Raw genomic sequence first — 9,399 nt, 5'->3', positions numbered from 1 at the left:
GGGGTCACAGGGGGAAGCAACATTTGTGCAGCAGAAACTCTCAAGCTGATTGTAAACTGAAAGAATAGAATAAATGGATGCCAGCCAGCTGAGGGAGCTGGTGACAAAGACAAGAGGCTGTGGAACTGACCCTTGACACTGGCAGTCACAGTGCCTGGCACAAAACCTCCCCTGTTGCTGCAAGAGAAAGACTGGGAACAACTGCTGGTGCCAGCAGGGGTCTGGGGAGAAGCCAAGCCGAGCCATTCCATTTCCATCAGAATTTATTTACTCACAGATCAGATGAGATACAAACCAGGGAGCTCAGCGTGGCAGTGGGCACTAGAGCTGAGGGGTTTGCACCACTTCATGCAGCAGAGGAGGCTGTTTGAGACCATGGCTGCTTGTAGGGGCAAGTACAGCATCACAAACCAGCAGCCTACCTGCTTGTCCTCTAGATTGGAATGTCAATGAATGAAGGTCCAGCCATCTTCTCTAGTATGTTTTGGTAAAGAGTTACAGCACCTTGACCTAACCATTTCTTTGAATAATCTGGGAAGTGTGTTAATTTAGGATAATATATGTTTTTTTCATAGTAAAAAACATCTTCGGTGACACGGTGTTCACAGAACAGTGTAGTGAAGTGGTTGCCCAAATTCTGCAAGAAGCAGTCCTTGAGGTGGACAGTTTTGAGAAGAAATTCTACACGTAGATTTTGGACTGGAAATTATTCTCTACAGTGCAAAACACAGAAAGACACACGGACACATCCCCCAGCCCCCCGCCCCTTCTTTTTCCTATGAAGTGCAAACTCCAGTGCTGGTTCAATATGTTAATAAACATACAGAGAATATGGGGTTAAATAAACCTTTCTGCAACTTGGTGCATGGGAGTATTGAGCATCCTCTGTGTTAGCATTGAAGCTCTCTTTTAATGCAATTTGGGATTGAAATTCAGACAAATGATACAAAAAAGATAATTCAGTGATAAATTAAAATCAGCTATGCCTGTAACACCAGTTGTTTCTAAATGAGATTGAGGTGTTTGTGTATATACAAGCAGTGTGTTGCCTGTGAGTTGTAGAGATTAACAGTTCCTTATGCTTTGAGGGTGTTGGTGGGAATTTTTGATTTGAAATGTAGATCCTCTTTTTATATATTTATATATACCACATGGACTGTCAGAAATGTGCAGGGAGAATAGTGAAATAATATTGACTTCCATTATGACTGTTATAACTGCAGAAAGCAAATCTACAATGTGTTACACATCATCTGTGAAGGTGATCCGGTGGTTCTGTAGCACTTTTGAAAAATACTAAATACAAGAAAGCAAATATAAATTATAGATCCAGTAATAATATATTTACACATTCCTTTTTATTTTTGCAGCAGTACATAGAAAGGAGAGTAACAGCTGATAAACAATAGCTTTTAAAATTATTTTCTTAAAATAAAATCAACATTTATCTTAAGTTAAATGAAGTCATGGGATGACACATTCAGCAATGCACACTGAATCAATTTATTAACCCTGAAGAAGGAAGCCATTGCAGAAGGAAGTTAACACAACCCACACTGGAGGGCAGTGTTGCCTGCCAGAATTACTGTTAATTCCTGTTAACCCAGAAGGGTTTGTGCAGCCTGGGTTTGGAAAGGCTGGGTGTCCCATTAGTGGCTTCTGTGTTTTGGAAAGTTAAATATACAGGCATCTGCCTCACATGCTTAGATATCATGTGTAAAAATTATTTTTTTTTCCCCCTTTCAGGAGGAACTTCAGTGTGAGTATTGTCTTTATCCATCTGAAACATTTTTGTGAAATGTGGCATAAGCACTATCTTGTAGCTTCAGTCATGGACTTCAACCTATGTATGGAAAAAATAGCTGCCAGATGCAAATGATTTGGAGGAGCACTTTGACACAGGTGAAGAATGACACAGATTGTAACAACACAACCCCAGGTAAAATGGATAACCCTTATTTGTTCTAGCTGAAACAAGTTGTTCTGCAAAACTTCAAATGTCTGCAAAACAGCTGAAGGTAAATATCTTGGTATATAACCTCATGTTTAAAGGGAAATGTCAGTGTTTAGAAGAGGAAATAAAAATTCCAGAACATAAATGTCTTTGTTAGAGAAAAATGTGCTGCTAAGAAGCAAATTAGTTTATTAAGCAAACATTATTGTTACAAAAGTAGTAACTCTCATACTAAAAAAATAAACCAGTAACCAAAGAAACCAAAATGGGAATAAACATCTTGTTCTGTGGCTTTGTCAGCTGATGACTGGTGGTTGATTTCCTTCTCCCTAGACATGTCACACATGATTTGTACTTCTCAGCCTGCAAGTCAGAGGCAGGTGAAAGTCTCTGCTGAACATGTTGTACTTAGATATTTGTCAGAAGCTCTCTTGCCTACCTCTACCAACAAACAGAAATTGGCATTTGCAGGAAATGGGCCAGCATAGCTTTTGCAGTGTTTTTATTACTTGTGTAAAGAGGTTGATAAGGATATTCTCAGTAGCAATAACAATTTTTCCTTCAAACATTTTGCATCATGGTGATACAGGAAGATACAGGTTTACATATCAACATAGCAGCCAGTGCTACTTACACCTTCCCATAGCTGTTGATGGTTCATTTTCACCCTTGGTAGCATTTTGTGAAGGTGTCAGTGCCAATATCAATTTCCCTTAGCAGCAGGATCCTCTGTAAATAGAATCAAGCAGAATCTGTCATAAATCAGGGGGGTTTTTTAGAAACAATTTGTCCGATCGTGACTTTTCTACCCTTTTCCCAGTCAGAGTGTTTTGAGACCTATCAAATGAGCCATGGAAAAATACAGTGAAGGCTTTCTAGGTAGCACTTCATATTCTGTTAATACACAGGAGTTTTGGTAGCAGTTATCATGATAAAGAGGCTTTTTAAATAGCTTTTTTTATATATAACAGAGCTCAAGAGATTACCTTTCATGTTTCCATGTTCTCGTTGCTTTTGATGGGCATTGCAGTGTAAGACCTTAAAGATCTGTGTCCATCAGGAATGGACAGAGTGCACTGGTAGGTTGTTCACTGGTTTAGATGGAGAGTCTCTCTTCCCTAAACTTAGAAGTGGTGGTCTCTGTCCTCTGTGTATTAAACTACATTTCGGGTGGCTGCTCATGCTCATTTGGAAATCCTTTCTATCACCTTCACACTGACCCTGGTCCTAGCCTCAGACTGCATCCCTGATTTCTCTCCTCTCTGATCTTAATTCTTCAAATGCTTTTGCCATTGGAAAGCCCACTTTGAATCCGGAATGAAGATGAATTTCCTTACCAAAAGAAACTTGTGCTCACAACAGGACCCCACATGTGAATCTCCTTACCAAATTCATCCTTATCTCAGTACGAGCTCTGCCCTGTTCCCTGGGGCAGAAGGGACAGGTTCTCTTGGTCTTGGTGTAACCCCAACTCTGCTGACATCTTGCTTATCTCTTTCCCAAGGCCACTGACTCAGGTATAATACACCTTTGATCCTGGGGTCTGATCAGGAAATCAGAAGCTTCTCTCACTAAATTAGTCCCAAAATAGGTCTGAATTCCTTTAAAACAGGTTAATTATCTATCAAGTGCCTTAATCTTGTCCTTGTTTTAGTCTTGGCTTTAGTTCATCAGAGTAGATACTCATCCATCAGAAACAGGACTCACCATTCCTAGTCTGCCACTCCCTCTTGTGTTCTTCCATGTGGGATCCAAATGCCCTTTTCTCATCAGGGGCATTCTGGGCTTAGCTGCCTGTATATCCTGCTGCTTTGTGTTGATGTGCCTTTGAAAATAACAAAATATAGTAAGGATTGTTAGAAGAATCTTTAGGGGAATTCTTCTCCATTTCTATACAATAAAACTCACTTCAGATTCTGAGAGCAGGGAAATGTCATTCCAATGGAGTTAATTCATATGGAAATCTAAACTGAAAACATTTTTAATCTGTTTTACTCTGTTGTGTCTTAGTGCTCTGTTTGGATAATTAGGTACAGCTTCCTGAAGGAAATCAGGTGCAGTCATTAATGGCAATCTGGGTGAAATCTGCTGATTTCCAGAACAGGTGTAAAAGAGTAAGAATAAACTGAAGTTTTCAGTAAAGAGAGAACTTTGTTTTCAGATGAAATAAATCTTTCTGGCTTGTACATACAGAAGTTGTTCCCATATTGAAAAAGCCCTCCACTCCCTGTCCCTCTTGTATGAAACAATCTGTAGTTTGCTTTAATTACTGTGTAATTGATTCCTAAAGATAATACCTCCTTTATGGTCACTGCCTGTGCTACAAGTCAGAAAGAAGCCTTTACACTAAGCTAGTCCTGCAAAAATCTTTTTGATCCTTCTCAAGTCTAGCTGTAAACAATGAAAGAATCAAATATTCTCAGGCTTCAAATGGTCCAGGACAACCTTCCTTTCCTTCATTATCTGGAGACAAGGCTTTCATTTTGTAGCCAAATAAGCATCAAAGGATCACAAACTTGGAAACAGCAAGTTATGGAGGATTATGTGGCATGATTGCAATGAACCCTTTTATTATTATTATTATGAAAGTCAGTGCAATACTCCTTTGGCAGCTCCCAGTTCAGCATTTGTAATAGACAGAGACACTTGTAAGTGAAACATTATGGGATTCATTAAGTGTAATTTTATAGGTTGTAACTAAAACCATTGACACTCAATAGAAAATTTTAATACAATGCCTTTTGTTGTACATTATATTGAAAAATGTACATATATCCAAGAGAGTTTGGTCATGGTTATGTTTCTGTTAACAATGATTAAGGGCAAAATAACATTTCTTTTACCACATAGTTCAACAAATTAACTGCACAGAGAGACTGAATTCTAATCCAAGAACTAATTCCACGTAAGCGAGGAACAATTGCTAAATACTGCTGAGCCAGCCAAGAGAGGACGAGTGTGTGCCAGAAAAGCAACAAATGGAACCCTGCCCTGTACACTGCTGTAGGAACCACTGGGAACATCTCGATTCTGGGTGTTCCTAATGGGGGGCCAGAAATCTTTCTTCTTTCCCGGTGGTCAGGGGAAGATGCAGAGCACTGCCTTGTTGGTCTGTACAACTGAATGAAAATGTAAATTTTTTCTCCTTTAGATAAACTGGAGAACACATGTTTTGCAGAGGCAAGAAGAAGAGGAAGAAAATCAGCATGGGAGTAGACAGAATCTTGATTTATGTAACTCCTTTTTGAATAACAGGAGCCCCTTAGGTTCAGTCAGGGTCTTGAAGTAATTTCTTATGCAAACCAACCTGAGCTTAAAGCCAAGAGAAAATATTTCTTTTAAAAAGGCTTCTAGCTTTTTTTGTAGGATCGTGACATTTGCAGGGACAGGGGAGTTGATGTGAGAAGAAAACAGCTTGGTATCAACTGCTTAGGGACTCATCTCTCCCAGTGCAGTGTGGCTGAAACCTGGAAAAAACATCCTGGCACCTGCAGGGAGAACATTTTATTCCTCTCTAGAAATTTATGATATTTTAGCAAAGCACAGTGCAGAACTGAGGAACCTCTATACAGTAGCCTGAGACCATTAGTGAGGATGACTTGGATTAAAACCTTCCTCTCCCTGTTGAGCCAAGCAAAATCTAATCAGAAGGGCAGCTGAGCCTTTGCCCTACCACACTACTTCTTATCTGTAAGAGCTGGCATTTGTTGGACCTGAACTGAAATGGTTTGTCTGCTTAAAGATGGCAGATGACAATTTCTGTAGTTCCTAAGCTTTTAAAACAAATAATGATCACAGCGTCAAGTCCCATTGAAATGCTCAAGACTGCATCTCAAAAACAAAAGAGGAAAGATTAGCACTGCACAGCAGAGCATTTGCAGAAATACCATAAATAAACCCCTGATGGTGCCTGGAGGATGAAACAAACTCAACCCTCCTAGGAGAGACAGTGCTCCCCTCCTGAGCATGAGTGCTGCTGATAATCCACCTGCACTGTGCCCTGGTGAGCCAAGTTCTGTTTCACACACTTGGGCACAGATTGATCCAGAGATTCCCTAAAGCTGAGGAAGTGGACACCTGGCAGTACAAGAAACTGTCCACACCTGCTCCTAACCCTAGGTGAGCCAACAATGTCTCTTAATCCATGGGGCTGATATTTACTCAAATTCTGACCCCTAAGGTGCAGGCCTCAGGAAAACAGACATGGGAAACTCCAGCAGCTTCTCTTCCAAAGACTCCCCCCTTTTTTTTTTCTACAGTTCTGTATTTACCCAAACTGATATCTGTATCCCTTTGTTGGACTTATTTGAGTCTTCTTCTTTCTGCCTTTTTTCCATCAAGCCCCAGGCAAACAACTGCTCTAATGGAACATGAAAATTGCTTGGAAAAGTTAAACCTTAGGTACTCTCCTTTATGAGCTTCCCTTCCTTTCAATGCTGCTGTCACAAACGTTGAAATTATTATGGGCAGAACTTGATGTCTTTGCATACATTAAATTATTTGAAGAGATACCTCAATGTACAGTCACAGAAGACATTGGATTATTAAAACTGACAATAATAATAATAAATCAACAGCTTTGGCTTCACTTCTGCAATTTGGGTTTTTCCATGGAAGCTTTCACTGGCTGTGACATCTCAACTGTAGGACCAGCTGAGTCTGGAGTCACCTCACTCAGAGTGAGCTCCCTGTCCCAGCAGCTCTCGCCTCACACCCCTGTGCAGACAAGGCTCTCCTCAGCTCAGCCTCTCCCAGCAGCTCCAGCCTTACCTGCAATTTCCCTGGAGAGAGGACTTCTCTTCTGAGAGGATTCTCAGCTTGCAGAGGCAGTAGTAAGAATTGGGATTTGAAGCCGTTCCTGTTGATCTACAAGGGATGGAAGGGAGAGGAGACATCAGTGCCTGCCCTTTCTCTCCCTTTCAGACAAGCAGAGAATTTCCTTGCACAGACAGGCTTTCTGACAAGGAATATCACCAAACCCTTTTCCCCTGCCCAGCAGCTGAGAAGGAGCCATTCAGGGAGCCCTCAGGTACCCAGCTGCTTTGTCCAAAGGCTCTGGCTCAGGCATTAAATGAAAAAAGGTGGCAAGAAATTCAGTTCTGTGACTGGCACACTTTGAGCAGCGATGGAAACTCAGGGAGGCTCTTTACCAGTCCACACAGGAGAACTCCTGGAGTGGGGCCTCTGCAACGAGAATTTCACATGTAAATTATTAGTTAATGGGATGAGAAAAGCAAATTGGCATTGGAGTGCTTTAGCAGCCCAACTCATCTCTATGATTCACAGATTCTTTACATTTCTTTGGAAGTACAGCTGATTCCTGAAAGAATTCATGTAAGAAAAGGCTTCTGCCCATCGGATGGTGAATGAATGTGGTATTAAATCATCTCAGTCAAAGAGACACAATTAACCTTAAAAAAAAAAAAAAAAATCAAAACAACACATCACTGCTAAGGTACAAACCATCAATTCCAAGAATTCCTGATTTGGTGAACAAATCAAGGAGATGATTTGTTCACATCAATGATGAAAAATAATCACCAGATGATTTTTTTCATGAGAGCAGATTCCTGCAGCTCTGTTGCTCTGAGTACCTGTCAGCTGCACAATCTTCTTTCACATTTGATTGCTATGCTGCAGCTCTATATCCTAAAATTTTCTGTGAAAAGAGGGAATCCCTTATTAAGTTCCTATTTAGGAGAGTTCTTAATCACAATAGTAACAGCACATTTTGCTACCTGCCCTCATCCAAGACACAAGAGCTCCTGCTCAGCCTCCTTCCATCTAACCCAGTTTCCCAAACCTGAACTTCTACTGTCACTGAAAGAAAAATCAGGGGTTTAATTTCATTTCACATTTTTTTCATTTTATTATAGAATTTTCTATTTCCTCAGCTTTAAATGTACATTTGTGTTTTAAAGGATATAAGCTCTTGTGTCCCATTTTCCCATGCTTACTGCTGGATTTATTAGAAGAATTAATTTGCCCTTGGAGCACTGAAAAAAATATTTTTTAAAAATTCCACATTTATTTCTTTACCAATATTCCTGCAAACAAGTTTGCCATTTTCCAGTTGCCACCAGTCATTGCACTCTTGTGGTGCATGGTCTGTCCCACTCACACAGTGCCAAGGAATCACTGGAGAGGAACAGGGATGCACCAGGACCATGTCTGAAGTGTGCTGTGTCAGCTACCAAACTGCAGTGTGGGATTTTCTGTTTTCCAGAGCAACTCTTGCCCTTACACAAAGTAACAGCAGGGGGAAGTAATGCCTCTGTCTGGAGTGATTCTTCTCCTCCACTGGCTACAGAAATACAATGAACTGTTTGCCTCTTGTTTAATAATCATCACAGAAAACCCGCTGGCTGTCAAGAGACGGGTTTAGGGTGCTAAAATAAATGCTGTGCCCATGATCTGCAGATTTCTCTTCCCCTTCTACCTCAGCCAGACTGTTTATTCTAGTCTACCACCCTCACTCAGCTTACTATTCCACTTAGCACTGAATATAATCAAAGTAAAAGGTTCATTTCTGCCAGCTGTGCGGGACAAAAATATTAGAAAATATTTTGTGCATTGACTGCAAGATTTACACCCCTAATGCTCCTCAAGTTCTGACCTGCCTGCCATGTCCTGGGCTGGAGCCCAGCTACCTTTTGTCCACAACCTCCCTGGTCCAAAAGATTCCAACTTCTCCCAAGGCACTACATTGTCTAAGTAATTACTCCTTTACAGTTGTTAAGCTGACAGGATTTTCTGATTCTTTCAAATGAAAATTTGAACAAAGACTTGAATTTACCACGGCTGTAATTTCCAAGTGAAAAGGTACAGCAGGCATCTGGGAAAACCCCACGTGGAACAAGTGAAAAACAGATGCATTTTATTACTTGGAAAATGAAAAAAAAACTGAACTATTTTTTTCCATTTACAAAAAAAAAAAACCAAAAAACTCAGCAATACTGAGCAGGAGAGGAGGAAAACCCAGCAGGAACCCCACACCTTGACAAAAGACATGACCAAGCAGCAGTGAGTGCACACTGCTCTCCTGCAGCATGCACTGCATAGGTTTCAGGAACACAAAGGTTATGAAAACACATTCAGAAAGGTTGATGATAGCCAAAGAACAATGTTGTTTTTTTGTGATAGGGGTTGCTGAAACTGCAATTAATGTAAGGAAAGCACAGGCTGCCAAAGGGCTATTTTAGTGTTTGGGGAGCAGCACAGGGCTGAGAAAGTGCAATCAACTTTAACTCAGCTGTTTTGCCAAAAATGACATTTGCTTTTGAAAAGGATAAGCCAAGCCAAAGACAGAATGCAAGCTCATCTATAATCAATAGAAAAATCTTAAAATAAATTAAACAGGATTGCAAGATTAGGTTTGGGCAATAAAGACTTGATAATTAAAGAAACTACAACAAAGTACTAATGGAAAAATGTTTTTGGCTGTG

At 40.4% G+C, this 9,399-nt stretch overlaps 1 long non-coding RNA gene across 1 annotated transcript; it reads right to left on the bottom strand.

The window, feature by feature from the left end:
* Window positions 1-1,352: 1,352 nt before the first annotated feature.
* Window positions 1,353-8,892, bottom strand: LOC128805990 (uncharacterized). Its single transcript, XR_008436677.1, has 3 exons — window positions 6,725-8,892; window positions 3,662-3,779; window positions 1,353-2,683 (listed from the first exon to the last, which is right to left on the bottom strand). It is a non-coding gene; the product is annotated as an uncharacterized LOC128805990 (long non-coding RNA).
* Window positions 8,893-9,399: the final 507 nt, after the last annotated feature.

The sequence above is a fragment of the Vidua macroura genome, chromosome 4 (assembly GCF_024509145.1).
Source record: "Vidua macroura isolate BioBank_ID:100142 chromosome 4, ASM2450914v1, whole genome shotgun sequence".
Lineage (NCBI taxonomy): Eukaryota > Metazoa > Chordata > Aves > Passeriformes > Viduidae > Vidua > Vidua macroura.
This window is presented reverse-complemented; position numbering and strand designations above follow the sequence as displayed.